The sequence below is a fragment of the Micromys minutus genome (assembly GCF_963924665.1).
Source record: "Micromys minutus genome assembly, chromosome: 8".
Classification (NCBI taxonomy): Eukaryota; Metazoa; Chordata; class Mammalia; order Rodentia; family Muridae; genus Micromys; species Micromys minutus.
In genome coordinates, this window is record NC_137977.1 from 21,089,493 (window position 1) to 21,109,130 (window position 19,638).

Consider the following 19,638-nt stretch of genomic DNA (forward strand, 5'->3'; position numbering starts at 1 on the left):
TGATAAAGGAGAAAAAAGGTTTTAATTTATGTATTTATTAAATTGAAAAAACCTGGGATGGAGGGACCAGTGAAGGAGGCAGCGCTGGGATAGGGAGAAGCAATGTACAAGATAGATCAGGTCTTCTTAAGGCCTGCCATTCATACTGTGTCCTGTAAGAAGAGACAGAGGAAGAAGGTGAGTATAGAGAAGGTGAGAGCAAGAAGAGTCAAGAGGTGATGATATCTTCACCAATTCTCACAGGGCAGGAAAATGATTTAATGCCACTCACTTCAAAAGAACTATCCTTGATGTCCCTTCAGCTTGAAAACTTCTAAGAAAGGAGACTTAAGGTTGTTCTCAGACAGGGTTATTCTATTTTCAAACTTTGAATTCTACAGGATTGGTTCTTTTTCATGTGCAAATCAGGGAAAGAAGTTGAGTTGAGCCTTTGTTGACACAGTGTGAAGAAAGGACAATTAGCTGTTCTTTAAAAAGATGACTCAAGATAGGACTTAGGATCACACTGGAAGAATGTATATCTAGAAAGCCAGGTCTCTCCTCACATAGGGTGGAATTTGGATGGATGCTGTTTGCCTCTCGGAGGACAGAACAGCTACAGAGATGTGTTGTTTAAAGCAAAGCACACTGCAATGGTTAAGTTTGCGTGCCAACTCTACTGGGTCAAAGATTATCCAAATGTTTGCCCAACATCACTCTGAACATTTCTGTTTGAGTCTATTTGGATGAGGTTACCAGTTAAACAAGGGTACCAATAAAAACATGACACTCTTTTTAGAATGGCCTCTTCTGGTTTGCTGAAAACTTGACTAGACCAAACAGTGATGTTCCCATGAGTAAGAGAAAAAGTTCCCAAAGGCGCTTTAACTGAAGCTTTTCCTGTCTAACAATCCTGCCCATTGGGTTTGCAACCCCACAGTGGTGTCCAGCCTTCAGATGCAAGTTTCAAGCCTTCAATGCTGGCTCCGCAGACTTTGGGCTTTCTAGCCTCTTTAGCTACCAATTTGTATCTCCCCGCTTCCCTACTCTGTCCCCCTCCCTCCTTCTGTCGTTGGTTTTATTTACATGGGAAAATCTAACTGATGGACTTTATTTTGTTCTCTCTAAACAAGTAGAGGAAAAAATGCCATAAAACACGTCAGCGAAAATAACTGCCCACCATCAAATGATCATATTCCATAAGGTGAATTTTCCACTTTCACATCTTATTTTTAAGTCAACTTCAATTGAGGAATGGAGGTTCTACAAACAGGAACAGCTTAAAATTCTGAGAAAAGAATCATTAATAAATTTACTTTTACTTGTATATCTTATAAATAAATTTTGCTCTGAAAAGTTCCTGGTTTGTGTTTTTAAGCCCATGATTTATAGTAAATGGGACATGCCATTAATGAACAGTCAATTCACTGACTCCACAATACATTAAGCTGTAAAGAGGACTACAGCTTCCCAGCATGCTTGCAGCATGCTTCATCTTTCCTTCCTTAATAATGTGAGATTATCAGCAGCTTATAATATTAGTTATGAAGAAGAATTATAGCAATGACATAAAACTCCAAACACATGAAGGAAAAGGTTGATGGGTTTAACTCTTACCAAGAAGATAAAATTTAATAGAGAGAAAAGCAAGCAAAATAGAACTTCAAGTGATACATTAACTAAAAGGTGCATCCTGTGGCAGCTGCTGGTTTATATGTCATCTACAAAGAGTATAAATAATTCACAAGATCAGAATTGCAGGTAATCAACACATGGAGACAGTCTGCTGTTTCCCTTAAGAAGACACTACTCAGCTAGGCTAAAGCACCTTCTCAGACACTTGCCCAGTTCCAAAGTCTATACATCTCAGTGAACTTTTCTGAAACTTACATCTTCATAGACTTATCTATCCCATCCCCCACAGACCTACAACAGAGCTGAAAAAGACAATTAGCTTGACATCCTCCTGTGGCTCGCCCAGGTCCTTTGCCTGCATTCTATATGCTCTCGACACATAATACTGTCCTTCCTTTCAAAATAAACCATGTCAACACTAACAGCTATTTAAATATAAGCATGTATACATCACGGGCTGGATCTTGTAACATGGATACATTATAGGATCCACATCTGACTGAAAAAATGGGTTTTTCCTTTCTAAGTTTGGGTGACCCATCTTATTATCATGCATTCTAAGTCCATCCATGTTCCTGAGAAGTCATGGGTTTGTTTTTCTGTACAGCTGAATACTACTCCATTTTCTGCATGTACCACATTTTATTATTTAATTTGCCTGTTGATCGACATCCAGGTTAGTTCCACTTCTGTATTATTATGTAAATAGAGCAGCAATAAATATGGATATGTACATATCTGTGGCATAATACAGAATATGCTGGGTATATGACCAGAAGTAGAATAGCAGAGTTATATGGTAATGCTGTTTTAGTTTCTTGAGAAACCTTTCAACTGATTTCTGCATGAATGTGTTAATTTACACTGCCACCAGCAATAAATAAGCGTCCCCCTTTCCCCACATCCTCTCCAGCACTTGCTGTCCAATTCTTTGATGATACTTCGGACTGCGGTGAGGTGGTATCTGAAAGTAGGTTTGAATTTGCATTTCTCTGACTTTTTAAAATAGCTATTAGTCGTTTGTGTTTCTCCTTTTGAAAACTGTTCATTAGCCCATTTGTTAGTTGACAGTTTTATCTCCTTGGTATTGAATTTCTGCGATTCTATATGTATTCTGGATGTTAGCCCTCTGTCTGAAGTGTATCAGGGACAGATCTACCTTCAGACTGTCTGCTGAGAGTTTCTTTGGTTCTTCAGAAATTTCCTGCAGTCTCATTGATTGTGCTCTGGGCAGGTCCCTGAACCAGAAGAGTGGAGTTCATACTGTCTCAGCATCTTGGAAAGCATTGCTGGTTCTCCTCTGTTTTAGTAGTTTGAATTTAGACAAAGATCTTCAGTCCACATTGAGTTGATTTTTGCACAGCACTATTTATTGAATGTGTTTTTTGTTCAATGGAATGTTTTTGCCTTCTTATAAAAAAATGTAGGTGGCTATAGCTTTGGGGTTTTGTTACTGGGTCCTTGAATCAGTTCCATTGGTCTGCTTGTCTGTTTCTACCCAGTGTCGGGCCTTTGAAGTATAATTTGAGGTAAGGTCTCTCCAGCCTTTTTCTTTCTCCTTACTAATGCTTTGGATACTTGTGGGTATTTGTGGCTCTAGATAAATTCTTTGACTATTGTATCTAGATCTATAAACTATATGCCAAGTTTGATGGATATTTAATCAATACTAAATCTGTAGATTAATTTTGGTAGTATAACCATTGTCTTTTCACAATGTTACTTCTGCTGATCCAGACCTTCCTGTCTTCTAGTGTAATCTTTTGTTTTTGTTTTGTTTTGTTTTTTGATGTGCTTTCTTACTGCCTTGAGGTTTCTGTTGAGAAGCCCTTTCTCTTCTTCGCTTGTGTGTACAGCCAGGTATTAACTTTTTGTAGCTGTTGTCAGTGGGTTTTTTTTTCTTTCTCTAGGAGTACATTGCTGGTATGTGAAAGTTACTAGGATTTTTATATTGACTTTGTATCCCGCCATTGTATTTTCTAGGCTAATTGTTTTCTAGTATATTCTGCATGAACTTTTAAGTGGGAACTCAGGCCACTATCAAATAGGAATAATTTGACTTTTTCTTTGCCATTTTTAATCCCCTTTACATCTCTCTCTTGTCTAATTGCTATACTCAAGACTTCAAGAACTGACTATATTGAAGAAAAGAGGGAAGACTTGGTGTTTGAGACTTACTCTTGACTTTACAGGTAATACTCTCAAACTGTCCCTGTGTAGTATAATGTTAGCTAGATAAGTTTGTCATGTAGAGCTTTTATTAGTTTGAAGTATGTTTCATCTACTCCTAAGGTCTATAGTGAAAGCACGTTGAACTTTATCAAATGTCTTTTTAGCATTAATTGAAATGATTATATGGTTTCTATCCTTATATTTGTTTATATGGTGTGTTTCATTTATTGATTTGCATATATTGAAACAACTTTGCATCTCTAGGATGAACATACTTGGCCTTGGCCCTAGCAAATGATTTTCCGTTCCTCAATTTGGTTTGCAAGTCTTCTGTTGAGTAATTTGCCTCTGTGTCTATCAAAGAGATTTAGTCTTAATTTTCCTTCTGTATGTGCCTCTCTCCCTCTCTCCTTCCTTTTCCCCCTCTCCTCCTTTTCTTTTTTTCCCCCTGTGTTTTATATTTACTGGTTTCATAGAATGAATTTAATACAATTGAGAAATGCCTGCGTTTCATCTGGATGCCCAGCACCCCACTTCGGGGTAGGTGGTTGCAGCTCTGCTGTTTGATGTTCTTGGCTGTCATTTTTCTTGAGTAACCATGCTGTGCTTTCCTTTCAAAGTCTCATTTGTATGCCCTAATACAGTTCAACCTGGAAGTCAGGAAAGCAAGAAATAAAAAGAGCCACCAGATAAGAAAAAATATCAGAAAAGAAATTTTCTATTTCCATGTCGTTTCACATGTGCCCTTCAGTTCCCAGCCATGTCACAGAGCAAACACATGAAACTCACTTGTCACTGAAGTTCCCAGGCATGTCACAGAGCAAACACACGAAACTCACTTGTCACCTAATAGGCTTTTCATGCTTGCTTCATGAAGCCAATTTCTTCCTCTTCATAAAAACAAAAAGAGAAAACCCTTCCTTTTCTTAGTTTTGAAGGCTGAAAGGGTCCCCAGATGCCCCTGCAGATCTGTCCATCTGCTTATTTCCTTCTCGAGTGTCCCAAGGATGATCTCTACAAGCAGCTTGCTATGCAGAAACCTGAACTCAGCTGTTGTCAGTTCCTGACCTCCAGCTATACAACCTTTCCTTCATCATGTCAAGGCATTTGTAACGTATGTATTGTTGGGATTCTGTAAACCCCACCCCTCAATTACCTGGCAGTAGCCAGGTATGCTCCGCCCCAGTGACCTGACACTATAAAAGGGGCTGCTTGCCCCTCCTCTCTCTCTTGCCCCCTCCTCTCTGCCTTGCCTCCCTAGGCCTCTTGACCTCTTGCAGCCTTGCTCTCCCACACCTACCCCTCCTCTTCCCCTTTCCTTCCCCCTCTCCCTCCACGTGCTCATGGCTGGCTTCTCCTCTACTCCTCTACTCCTCTATTCCCCCCCCCTGCCTCTACCACCCTCTTAACTCTCCCATGACTTGAATAAACTCTATTCTGTACTATACCATCCTGTGGCTGGTCCCTCAGGGGGAAGGGATTCCCAACATGGGCCCCTCAGAGACATCTTTCTTGCCCCCAGGCCTTGCCACACCTCCATGGGCCATATGCCTCTTACTCTCTTCATCCGTCCCCTAACATTGGTGCCAAAACCCGGGACATCATCTTTTCACAACATTGGTGCCCCGTGACTTTTCTTTTCAGTGACTTTTCCTTTCATTTGGTGCCCTGTAATCTTTTTCTTTCATGTATTTCTTTCCAAAAAAATGGTCTATAGTTTGTTCAGTTATTTAGCACTTATATTTCTCATTATTTACTCAAAAGAACTGAATACCAGATTTTCTAGAATTGAATTAGCTTTATTGTGAATGAAGCCATTGGTAGCAGCTTTATTCATAACTGCAAAAAGTTATAAGTAATCAAAGTATTTTTAATAATTACATAGAGACACACTCAAGCAACGGGATTTTATTCGTCACTAAAAGGAAAGGAGCCATCAAATTACTCACAAACATAGAGTAATGTGAACACATTTTACCAAGTGAAGGAAGCCAGTCTGAATAGGCTTTTGTTACTGATTGATTCTAACTGCATGTCATTCTGGGGAAAATAAAACTAAACCAACCAAACAAAGAAAACCCCAAACTTTAGGGAAAGTATAAGCGTTGTTATCAGCAATAGACTGAGCAAAGGTGGTTGAGTAGCAGATTGTCAAGGATGCTTAGGGCAGTGAAAATTCTGTGGATGTGTCCAAACCCTCAGAATATTCAGCCACAAAAGTCAATCCCCATGTCCATATCAGCTCTGTGTGATTCTGAGGTGGCAATGTCGTAAGTGTCCAACTTTGAAAGGGATGGTGATAATGACACATGGGTAGGCATAAGCGTTATATGAGGGAACTCTGCCCACTCCTGTTGATTTGGTGTGAGTCTAGAACTGCTCTATAAAATTAAAACCCTTGCAAATAACACAACCTAATGAATTACTCTGTCTTAAAAAAGTTAACCAATGTGTCTTTGCTTTACACATAATCAGAACCACTTCAATTAAAGAACATTGGCATTCTTCCATATACGGTCCAGTTGGCAATTTCCAGATGGCTACTGTACAATCGGATGGTTGTGGATCAGTTGGAGATGCATTCCCTAGAATTAATATAACGAAGACACTACCAGCCAGAGGTGGGCGGCTGTCTCACGGCTGTTACCCACTCAACACTGATTCCTAAGGGAAGAAGCACGGGGGCTTTGCTGGCTGTGTATTGCATTCCTGTACCAAAGACAGTAATGAAAACTTGCCTGAATTTGAAGATTCAAATTAAGTAGTCAGAAAGTGTGCCATACTCTGATATGCTTCCTTTCACAAACTTTCTCCACAGTTGCTGAATTAATCTTTTAATTTCAGCTTACATTCTGTTTAAAACCCAAGGAACCCCCCCCCATATCTATCTGCCTGCCTACCTACCTACTTACCTTTATCTATCTATAGATATGTATGTGTATATGCACATGTGCATGTTTAAGTGTCCTTGTCCATGAATACATGTAAATGCCAAGATACCGTGGGGTGCCGTGTCCTATTACTACTGTCTACTCTCTTCCCTTGAGATAGGAATTCTTACCTTGGAGCTGGGCTGGCAACCAAGACCCAGCTGTCTCCCAGTCTCTCTGCTTCTTAAATCATAGATGTGGCCATCCCTGGCCTTGTACATGGGTGCTGAGGATTTGAAGTCAGGTACTCAGTCCTGACCTAACTGCATTTTCTAAAGTATTTAATTTTTATACAAATTAAATTTGTAAAGGAGCTGAGTTTTCTGGTATGATTAATACTTGGATTGGAGAATGTGTGCCTTTAATTATCAAACCCAGTGATTTATATTTTTGTTTAATGAAATATTTGTACACCAAAGTTATTTGAATGAGACTTAATAATTCTGAGAGTAGCTAATGGGTGAAGATATATAAAAATACAGTCTACACTTAATAGTCAATATAAAAGAGAGCCCATAGTACGTGTGAGCATTTGTTCATCCTTAGGCAGATCCACACAACTAACAGCCTCAGAGGCCGGAGCTTTCATGGTCTCCACTTTGCAAGTAGGAGACAGGCAAACCTGAGTCAAAGATGAACAAAGTTTGAATTTCAACCACTATTTTGGTTTCCACTATTTTGCTACTCTTAAAAGTGCCACAGACCCTAAGCCGTACTGCACAGTACTGGAGTAGAGGGTTATATGTCTTATACTATGCTAAAAGAAAGGTGTCTATACTTTAATCCCTTCCATGGAAGCTGTTTTCTTGGCTTTTCCAGCTTCGAGAGGTCAACAGTACTCTGATCCATGGCAGGCTTTCTACCTTGAAGAACAGTAATGTGGCATCTTCTTTCATTTAGGGACCCTATGGTCACATTGAGCTCACCCAAGATGAGCAGCTTATCTTAAGTTCCTCAGCTTGATTACATGTAAAACATCTTCTTACCATGCAAGAAAGCGTAGCCAAGGTTCTGGGCTCTGAGATAGATAGATAGATAGATAGATAGATAGATAGATAGATAGATAGATAGAGAGATAGATAGACAGATAGATAGAACCACGGTGTAAGACAACCGTAATTAAGACAAGATGAAGAGTTAAAGAAATTCCTGCTCCAGGTTTTCAGTCTGTCCTGCAGTGCATTGGGTGGATGGTGGCCCACTAGTAACTGACTCACTTGACTGGTCATTGAAACATTTTTAGCGCAATGCCCACTATTTTATGAGACGCAAAGTGAATAGAAAAGCTCTGTGACATTTTTCCTGCTCTCAAGAAGTTTAACATCAATATTACAAAGACAGTATTAGCCTTCATGAATCATAGGCCAAATGCAAACTAGTAGATAAGACAAAATGGTATCTGAGGCATCGCTGTCTGGACTTTGAAATTAGAGGACAGGAGAGAAGCTCTCAGGACTAATGGAGTCTGTGAAGCTGAGAACAAGAGAGGCAGGAAGGCAAGGACAAGACAAGCGAGTACAGGTGTGCCAACAGATGAAAGGGATAGATGGAGAAATTATACAAGAAGGGAGAGAGCCAAGTACACGTAGACTCTAAGATAAAATAAGATTTATCAGTTTATCCATTCAACAAATATTTATTGAGACCTATAGTACACTAGGCGCTAAACAAAATGGTGTGTAGAAAAACCAAACATTGAAATGTTTATAACTCCTCTTTACGTGGTTGCATTTTATTCTCTTGCAACTGTATTTTTCTTTGCCACCCAGTTCTCTTCAGCATTTCGCGTTTCTCAGTAAGAGGTCTCAAGAGTTCTAGGATCTGGCTTCTGAATCCCAGAATCTAAAGACAGACAAGAACAATTTCTGAGCAGGAGTTTAGAGCTTACAGGCATCATGTTCCGTCTGTCTTCCTCTGAATTTATGGAGCTGCTGTCTAAATATATGCTTTTTGATACTAAATATAAAGCTGATAATCTCACAGGAGCTCATGGGCTTCTTCAGCAGAAGTGGCCAGCAGGACAAAGCTGCCGGGCTGCAGTCTCAGATGTCAAATGAGTCTGGAGTTGTAACAGTTTCATCTTCAAGAAAAACAAGCCCCCTGGATTAGAACTGGGGTAGAGAGCTCCCAGCAGCCTCCTTGAATCAGAATGACTTGGCAAAAGCCAGTTAAGGGGTGAGGGGTGGGGAGGTCTTAGCCTCTCTAGAAAAACTGTTTCTCTTTTTAAGAATGAGAAAATAACAGCATGAGCTAAGAGTTTAAATGGTCTCATGGAAGACATTTGTAAGCAGAGAAGTAGAGTTGAGTTCAGGAGAAAGGAACAGAAGGTGCAGTGAGTGAACCTCACAGGAAAACCCACCAGGTAGGTCTGCAAATGCACTCAGCCTGCAGCCTGTGTACTGTTGTTTGGGACTAAACTACTTACTAACTAGGTGATTACCCACGTTCCCGGCAAGCCTGTAACAGAGCTAGAATATTTTGCTGTAAAAGTTCAACTGTACTTGGGAAGAATATCATGTCTCTTTTGATAGAGCTAGCTTTCCAAACATAGGTCAAATTTAATTTCAACAAATAGGATTGGAGTGAGCTGTCTGCATGAAGTCAGAGAGTATTAGGAAATTAAATCATGGGCCCCAAACATTCGTAAAAGTCAGTGCAGAAATTTGGCATATAATTTCATGGCTTTGTTAATAATTTAATCTTTTAAAATTTTTGCAACACCATTATCTAATCTCACGTGGGTTTGGTGAGTATTGAAAACCTTCAGTTCTGGGATAGTTGATCAGAAATAATTTAACTTTCCGCTGTTGCGTTCTCTCCGCTCCCACCACCATATTCTTATGTGTTTCCATTTGCTTCATCTTGGGCAAACACTGTACATACAAATGCTTGCATGTAGTCTGAGGTAGATTCCATGTCCTCAGCAAGGAGCAGAGCACTCAGCTGTAACATTAGTTGTTTCTGATTTTAAATTGTCAAATTGGCACAGTGGTTCACTGACTCGGGGCTGCCAACAGAATCAGGCAAAGGGTAGGGCTGTCTATTTCAGGAGCTGCTTGTAACTGAGGCATGTCAGGACTCAGCCGGTGATGTGCTTCTGTGGAACAAAGGTAGACACAAGGAAACTCAGTGGTGGTGGAGGAGGAATGTAATTTTAGGAATTTCTGGTAATGGAGTTTTCTATTCCACGAAATATAATTTTAAAAATAAGCAAGTGAAAGTTAGGTTCCCATCACTTAAAATATTTTTATAAGCTGGTTGCTCACAACTTTTGTGTGAACTGGTCATTGTTAATCATGTGCAGGACAAACCTCATGGACCTGCTAGCTGCACATAAGAACTCCAGAGACTGCTCTCAGGAGGCCCCACACTTGGTTGAAGGCCGTTGTCTTCTTGAAGTTCTCCACAGTTTGGTCTTCAAGCTTGTGCTTGTAAGCGAAGCCCTCTGATGAGCACTTGAAACACACAGCACCATCTCCTGCTGTCTGTTCTGGATGATCTGTACTTTTTCCACAATGATCCTAAACACAGAGCCCCGGGAGAGTTCACCAGGTGTGAGCAGAATCCAAAGTGCGCGTTTTGGGGAAGATAACCAAAGATGTCTCCTAAACCCAGAGAAATGTTTGCTCAAAGACTGGAGATGGAGGAGGGCACAGAATTATTATTGCTTTGGCACTCAAGTGTGATTCAGAGAATGGGTAATTCTCCTCTGCTGCAGAGACCTTTGGGACAACCAAACCCCGACTGTGAGTGTCTTCAACACAAATCACTAGGTCTCAAATAAGAGAATTCGATAACACACTTTGCACATATCCCCATTCATTTGGTACTGGATTTGATTCATTCATTTGTGTTAGATAATAATCTTTTGCCAACAAATAAGTCAATAAGCATCCACGTCTTTAGGATAGGAGATAGTTGTGAAACAGAACCCAGAAAATGAGAATCCACAGAAAGCAGAAGACCAGGCTTTATATCCCTTGGTTGCATTTCCAAGAACAAACAAAAATCTGTGGTCCTTGAGAAAGACATCCACCTGCCATGGAGCTAGCAAAAGGCAGCACTAAACAGAGGCTTCTTGTATGGTTTCACCCTGAGCGCCTTCTCTAACCCTGCCCCACCCACCCCGTAATCATTCTGTGATCTCATTTATTAAAAGGAAAGTAAACAGCCTTTTGCAACCCTTTGAGATCTCTATGTGGTTGATATAAAGATGCTCTAGTACATCCTAAGAAGCCAGTGCTCACACTTTCATGCATAGCATCCTTTTCCTACATGTCTTTTTTCCCGCAGCCTAGAGAAGTTCCCAGCTTATATCTATGCTAAAAGCATTTTAAAATAAATAAATATTTGCTTCATAAGAAGACATAGTCTCCAAAAGCAGTACTTATAAACTTCCTCAATGATATGCTATAAGAAATGGGGAAAGAGTGTTTCACTCCTCACTTTGAACAAGAGAGAAGCAAGTCTCTGAAGATGTATTTAGTCCTTTTAATCTGAGCATGCGCTGACAGGTTAGGAGAACACACTGGCACTCAAGTAGCACTGTGACTCCATAGTGCTGTCAGTGTGCAAGAAACTATCCCCCACCCCAACTCATGGTCCTTCCTGGTATTCCTCAATAACTTCTGGTAAAAATGACACAGAAAGAAATAAGAAGGCAGCCTTTCTCCTCCTCATCCTACTCTTCTTCTTCTTCTTCTTCTACTTCTTCTTCTTCTTCTTCTTCTTCTTCTTCTTCTTCTTCTTCTTCTTCTTCTTCTTCTTCTTCTTCTTCTTCTTCTTCTTCCTCTTCCTCTTCTTCCCCCTCCTCTCCTCCACCTCCTCCTCCTTCTCCTGGGAGTAATTCATAAAGGTCATGGCAGTGACACTCAATAAAAATTAGTAACCTGTTTTCCCCCAGGCAACTTATGAGTTAGCTCTAGCTTTGCTGTGAAACCCTTCGTAGGGTGTTCAGGAAAGGGTTAATGAAGAGCTGAGAACAAAAGAAATGGAGAGTGCAGTGCCTTATTAGAGACATGAGCCAACACTACTAGAACTGAGCAAGAGGGGTGCTAACATGGAAAGAACCACATAGTAGAGTAGAAAAGTCAGACAGAGAATCAAACAGAAGCATCCTATCACAAAATCCCATGGAAATAGATGAATGTATAGAAACTAGACAGCTATATGGAATATGATCCCATGCTGCCCACCACACACAAGAACAAAACGCACGCAGATCTGTGATTTCAACACTAGAATACAATATATATGAATTCACCATTACCTCACTTGGGAGAAAGGTTATAGCTATAGCTCAAACAATTTAGACCATGACAGAAAAAGACCAGAAGCAAAAATAAAGGACAAATGTACTCTGAGAAAGACAATGGTAATAGACAGCACATGTAAGACTATCCTATCTCTGTGCAATAGAACTCCTGAGTGGAGAAAAAAATGAAAACAATATTTATTAGAAAAAGTTGCATGTTCCAATAACAAATCTACAAGGTGTACATAAAAAGCTCTTAAATATAGGGAAAGGTTCTGCTGTACCCATGACATAGGAGATGTGCTTGAAATGCAGATACTGTTTCCCACCTAGCACATTCCTGAGAAGGGGGCTCTCACTCATCGAGGCTAAGAGTGCAGGTACCGCAGAATTCTGCAATTGCTTGTCCAGGTCAGTGCTCAGAAGGCAGTAACTTCATGTTGAAATTTCAGCTTCAAGTAAAAATAAGAACAATGCAATGAAATTTAGAAATGAACTTGTGTTATACAATAGAATTATAGCAAAACCAAAAGTCATGATTTATATATGTGTAGTCGTGTGTGTGTGTGTGTGTGTGTGTGTGTGTGTGTGTGTGTGCTAGAGTTAAACTTAAGGATGTCATTATGCAGAAGCTCCCCACCTTGCTTTTTGAAAGAGGATCTTCCTTTGTGACTTGGAACTTACAAGTTGGGTTTGGATAGTTGGTAAAGAACTCCAGAGGTCCACCCCTCATTGCTTCCTCAACAATAGAATTATACACATACACAGAAAGGCTTGTTTGCCTTTATGGGGTTATTTTCTTTATTTGCATTTCAAATGTTGTCCCCTTTCTGGGTTTTCCCTCCAGAAACCCCTATCCCACCTCCCTCCCCCTGCTTCTATAAGGATACTCCCCCACCCACTCCCTCTGCCTCCCCACCAAGGCATTTTCCTGCACTGGGGCATCAAGCATCCACAAGACCAAGGGCCTCTCCTCCAGTTGATGCTCAATAGGGCTATCCTCTTCTACATGGCTGGAGCCATGGGTCACTCTCCATGTGTACTCATTGGTTGGTGGTTTAGTCCCTGAGAGTTTTGAGGAGTCTGGTTGGTTGATATTGTTTTCGTTATTCCTATAAGGTTGCAAACCCCTTCAGCTCCTTCAGTATTTTTTTTCTAACTCCTTCATTAGGGATTGTGTTCTCAGTCCCATGGTTGGCTGTGAGCATCTGCCTCTGTATTTGTCAGGCTCTGGCAGAGCCTCTCAGGAGACAGCTATATCAGGCTCCTGTAAGCATGCACTTCTTGGCATCTACAATATTGTCTAGGTTTGGTGACTGTATATTGGGATGGATCCCCAAATGGGGCAGTCTCCAGATGACCTTTTCTTCAGTCTTTGCTCCACACTTTGTCTTCTTATTTCTTCCTGTGAGTATTTTGTTTCCTTTTCTAAAAGAGACTGAAGCCTCCACACTTTGGTTTTCCTTCTTCTTGAGCTTCATGTGGTCTGTGAATTGTATCTTGGTATTCCAAGCTTTTGTACTAATATCCACTTAACAGTGATAGCATACCATGTGTGGTTTTTTTCTTTTTAATTGGGTTGTCTAACTCAGGGTGATATTTTCTAGTTCAATCCATTTGCCTAAGAATTTTATGAAATCATTGTAAGGCAGCAAACCCTGTCAATAAGACAAAATGGCAACTCACAGATTGGGAAAAGATCTTTACAAATCCTACATCTGATAGAGGGATAATATCAAATATATACAAAGAACTCATGAAGTTAGACTCTAGAGAATCCAAGCAACCCTATTAAAAATGGGGTACAGAAATAAACAAAGAATTTTCAACTAAGGAATATCTGATGGCCATGAAGCACCTAAAGAAATGTTCAATATCCCTAGTCATCAGGGAAATGCAAATCAAAACAACATAGAATATCTCATCCTAAAACAAAAGAATATAACTACTTATTAGCATCTCATAGCACCATCTCCAAAACTGACCACATAGTTGATCATAAAACAGGCCTCAACAAATACAAGAACATCAAAATAATCCCATGCATTCTATCAGATCACCATGGACTATGGCTGGTCTTCAATAACAACAAAACAACAAAAAGCCCACATACACATTGAAGCTAAACAATGCTCTACTCAATGACAGCTTGGTAGCGGAAGAAATAATGAAAGAAATCAAAGAATTTTTAGAATTTAATAAAAATGAAGGCATAACATACCAAATTTATGGGATACAATGAAAGCAGTGCTAACAGAAAAACTCATAGCTCTGAGTGCCTCCAAAAAGAAACTGAAGAGAGCATATACTAACAGCTTAAAAGCACACCTAAAAGCTCTAGAACAAAAATAAGCAGATACACCCAAGAGGAGTAGACAGCAGGAAAAAAATCGAACTCTGAGCTGAAATCAACCAAATAGAAACAAAAAGAACCATTCAAAAAAATCAACAAAACCAAGAGCTGGTTCTTTGAGAAAATCAACAAGATTGATAAACACTTAGCCAGACTGACTAGAGGGCAAAGAAAGAGTATCCAAATTAACAAAATCAGAAATGAAAAGGGAGACATAACAACAGAAACTGAGGAAATTCAAGAAATCACCAGATCCTACTACAAAAGCCTATACTCAACAAAACTGGAACATCTAGAGGAAATGGTCAATTTTCCAGAGAGATACCAGGTACTAAAGTTAAATGAAGATCAGATAAACCATCTAAACAGTTCCATAACCCCTAAAGAACTCGAAGCTGTCATCAAAAGCCTCCCAAACAAAAAAGCCCAGGACTTGATGGGTTCAGTGTAGAATTCCATCAGACCTTCACACAAGAACTAATACGAATACTCTACAAACCATTCCACAAAATAGAAACAGAGGGAATAGTACTCAATTGATTCTTTGAAGTCACAGTTATGTTCATTTCTAAACCACATGAAAACTCTACAAAAAAGAGAACTTTAGTCTAATTTCCCTCATGAACATTGATACAAAAATACTCAATAAAATTCTTGCAAACCTAATTCAAGAACACATCAAAACAATCATTCACCATGATAAAGTCAGCTTTATCCCAGGGATGCAGGGATGGTTCAATATATGGAAATCCATTACAGAATCCACTGTATAAACAAACTCAAAGAAAAAAAAAAAGCACCTGACCATCTCTCTAGATGCTGAGAAAGCATTTGACAAAATTAAACACCCTTTCATGTTAAAAGTCTTGGAAAGGTCAGGAATTCAAGGTTCATACTTAAACATAGTAAAAGCAATATACAGCAAACCAATAGCCATCATCAAACTAAATGGAGAGAAACTTAAACAATCCCACTAAAATCAGTAACTAGACATGGCTGCCAAATCTTTCCCTATCTATTCAATATAGTACTAGAATTACAAGCCAGAGCAATGAGACAGCAAAAAGAGGTCAAAGGGATACAAATTGGAAAAAAAATAAAAAATGTCACTACTTGCAGATGATATGATAGTATACTTAAGTGACTGAAAAAATTCCACCAGAGAACTTTTACAGCTGATAAACAACTTGAGCAAAGTGGCTGGATGTAAAATTAACTCAAACAAACCCACAGCCTTCCTCTACTCAAAAGATAAACAGGCTGAGAAAGACATTAGAGAATCAACACCCTTCACAATCGTCACAAAGAATATAAAATACCTTGGTGTGACCCTAAATATGCAGGTGAAAGAGCTTTATTACAAGAACTTCAAGTCTCTGAAGAAGGAAACTGAAGAAGACCTCAGAAGATCTTCCATGCTCATAGTTTGGGAGGATCACCATATTAAAAATGCCCATCGAGCCTAAGACAATCTACAGATTCAATGCCATCTCCATCAAAAGTCCAACTCAATTCTTCATAGAGTTAGAAAGAGCAATTTGCAAGTTCATTTAGAATAATAAAAAACCCAGAATAGCAAAAAACATTCTCAACAATTAAAAACTTCCAAGGGAATCACCATCCCTGACCTCACACTGTATTATAGATCAACTGTGATTAAAAAAAACAAAAACAAAAACAAAAGAAAACTGCATGGTATTAGTACAAAGACAGGCAGGTAGACCCGTGAAATAGAATCAAAGACCTAGAAATGAACCCTCATACCTCTGGTCACTTGATCTTTGACAAAGCAGGTAAAAACATTCAATGGCAAAAGGACAGGCTCTTCAACAAATAGTGCTGGTTAAACTGGCAGTCAGCATACAGAAGAATGCAAATAGATCCTTTCTTATCTCTTTTTACAAAGTTCAAGTCCAGTTGGATCAAAGATCTCCACATAATACCAAGTACACTGAAACTAATAAAACAGAAAGTGGGGAAGAGCTTAGAATACATAAACACAGGGGAAAAATTCCTGAACACAACACCAATGGCTTATGCTCTAAGATCAAGAATCAACAAATGGGACCTCATGAAATTGCAAAATTTCTGTAAGACAGAGGACATGTCAAAAGGACAAAATGTCAACCAACAGATTGGGAAAAGATCTTTACCAATCCTACATCTAATAGAGAGCTAATATCCAATATATACAAAGAACTCAAGAAGTTAGGCCAAAGAGAATAAAATAATCCTTTTAAAAATGGAGCACAGAGCTAACAAAGAATTCTCAACTGAGGAATATCAAATGGCTGAGAAGCACCTAAAGAAATGCTCCACATCCCTAGTCATCAGGGAAATGCAAATCAAAACAACCCTCAGATTCCACCTCACACCAGTTAGAATAGCTATGATCAAAAACCCAGGTGACAGCAGATTCTGGTGAGGATTTGGAGAAAGAGGAACACTCCTCCATTGTTGGCTGGATTGCAAGCTGGCACAACAAATGTGGAAATCAATCTGGAGTTTCCTCAGAAAATTGGACATAGTGCTGCTACCTGAGGACCCAGCTATATCACTCCTGGGCACATACCCAAAAAAATCTCCAAAGTCTAACAAAGACACATGCTCCAACATGTTCATAGCAGCCTTATTCATAATAGCCAGAAGCTAGAAAGAAAGCAGCTGTCCATCAACAAAGTAATGGATGCAGAAATTGTGGTACATATACACAATGAAGTACTACTCAGCTATAAAAAACAATGACTTCATAAAATTCCTAGGCAAATGGCTGGAACTTGAAGCTATCGTCCTGAATGAGGTAACCTAGTCACAAAGGAACACTCATGGTATATAAGTGGATACTGTCCAAAAAGCTTGGAATACCCAAGAAACCATCCACAGAACTTATGAAATTCAAGAAGAAGAAAGACCATATTTATGTTTATTACACACAGAGAGAGAAGTTACAAAATATACTAAGAAATGAGACAAAAACGTTAACAAACAGTAAATCCAGGGTTTAGTTTGACTTGACTAATATGTTCGGGAGATGTGTTGTACAACCCATTAATTAGTTAACAATGACATTCGGAATACTAGAAAGTTGATAGGAAATTTAAAATTTTTTCACCATAAAAATATTAAGTATGTAATATAATGGGCATATTAATTGATTAAGTCAATATGCAGTACAAAATAAATATGTATATAAAACACAGTGTATTTGGTATTGTTAAAATATAGTTCAGACTTGCCAATACAGTTGGTAAATCTAGATGAAACTCATGGTAGTTAACCTTGATTGTCAACTTTATTGGTTTGGGAGACATTCAGAATGTCAGGAAAGGGTGCACCTGGGATTGCCACGAGACCATTCTCAGTGCTGATTGGAGAGTAAGAGCTTTGACCTAAGCGTATTCCAATTTATTGAGAGATTTAACATCCAAATAGAATATTGTGATATCTGTCAAAACACTGAATGGGGAAGGCTGGTTACAGGAAGTAGGTCACAGGGGGTGTGTCTTGGACAAGCCCTTCCATTCTTTGCTCTTCCTGTCCTCCCTGAGATGAACAACCCTATTCTCCCTCTACAATGGAGCGAATCTTTGAAACTAGGAATAAAACCAACCCTCCACCTCCTTGAGTTGTTTATATCAGTCTCTCTCTTCACACCGCAAAAGAAAAGCAACAGAGGGCTGTGGTTCTTATCTTCCTTCAGTAAGTCTGAATCATCTCACAGAGAAGAACATGCCTAAAGGTCAAGAATACCCCTGAGTATCTGTTCTTGTCTTTTTCAGTTTACTCCAGGGTCAAAGAACACCACATACTGTAAGTGAACACCCTGTGACATCCTAGAAAACAACTCAACTAAGTGTGTATCATCCTAGAGTATCTCTGTGCAGGCAGAGAGCAGGAGATTCAGGTGGTTTTCAAACTACGATGTAATCCTCAACCCTTCTCCTCCCACTCATGGGATCCAGTGTTCTCCTCTGTGGGCCCCTAGCTTACAGCCATATGTCTCTACCTGTCATAGTAAGCACTTTTTGAAGGGGAATATGGGAAAGAAGAGAGCAAATAATAATTCCTCACTTAATCACTTGATAAATTTGTTATAGCATAATAGTTGTTGATCTAATATAAGAAGGCTATTGTGCTTCTAGTCTTGTTTTGGAAGTGGTTCTGGTCACAGGCCATATAGGTACGAGTGGGCAGTGGGTTTGAGCATCATGCTCCTGATATGGGAGGGGCCTCCAAGCTTCTGCTGTGCTCTCAATTCGGCCATGGTCCTGTCCAGACCTCCAGGGAGAGCCAGACGTTTTGTGGTTTTTGGCTTGTTGAGAGGGAACAGGCCGTGCTGGGGAATTCACAACTTGGAAAGTCAATTGAAGAAAAATACAGGCTGGCAAACTTTGATGTCTTTACAAGCCTGCATGTTAGGTAATTAAACCTAATTTCTCTTTAAAGATACTTTATGTTTCTTAATGTTGACTTCATCTTAAAAATAACTTCCCAATAAGCCCCCATCATCTTTACTTGCTGACTCAGGGTTAACTGGGAAGGAACTTAGTTTCTTCACTTCAAACTGTTTCCGGGCAGTCTCTGTGAGAAGATGGAAGGAATAACTAACTTTATTTGTCCCATCAGGTTATTCGATCACTGTTGAATAACAACCCTAACCTTTCTTTCAGATGTCTCTTCAGTATAACCAATAAACACGAAGAAATGTTGCCTGGAAGCTACCAAATGTTATGCGAATCATGATTAATGTGATTCAACCAATACTGTCAGAGTTTAAGGTTCTTACAAAGCACGCTGGTTTTGAACTGAATATTTTTATTAACTCTTTGAGAATTTCATGCATGCATACAATTTAGTTTGATGTTCTTCTAACCCCCTCCGTATCTTTCTCAACATCATGCCCACTTCCTTTTGAACAAAATAATAACTCACTGAGTTAATTTGTGCTGCCCACACACCACATGACTGTGGAGCCACCCACATGGTCAACCTACCAAAAGCCAACTCACAAGGATAACTGACTCTCCTCCTCTTAGCAGCCATCAGTGTCAGAAAGCTCTCATAGGTTTTGGGAACTGGGAACCGCTCCACACTTCATGCTGAGTGCTGATTGGCTCCATCTCTCTCAGATCTGATGCGGGAAACCACAGATGCTGAGACCCCTGAGCGCATGTGCCCTACCATGTCCAGAAGACATTTGATCCAGTCCTCTGCTACCTCTGGCTCTTCTTACCTTGTCTCCAATTCTGCCTCTGTGGTGCTTCCTGAGCCGTGAAGAAAGGGGGCGCGATACGGACACCCCGTGTATGGTTGAG

At 39.7% G+C, this 19,638-nt stretch overlaps 1 long non-coding RNA gene across 1 annotated transcript in view; it reads left to right on the forward strand.

Annotated features, from left to right (window-relative positions):
• Nucleotides 1-8,828: 8,828 nt before the first annotated feature.
• LOC308423267 overlaps nucleotides 8,829-19,638 on the forward strand; it is a 49,519-nt gene continuing 38,709 nt past the window's right edge. Inside the window, exons 1-2 of the long non-coding RNA XR_013975102.1 lie at nucleotides 8,829-9,078; nucleotides 10,021-10,462. This is a non-coding gene — a long non-coding RNA (uncharacterized lncRNA). The remainder of the gene's footprint in view (nucleotides 9,079-10,020; nucleotides 10,463-19,638) is intronic.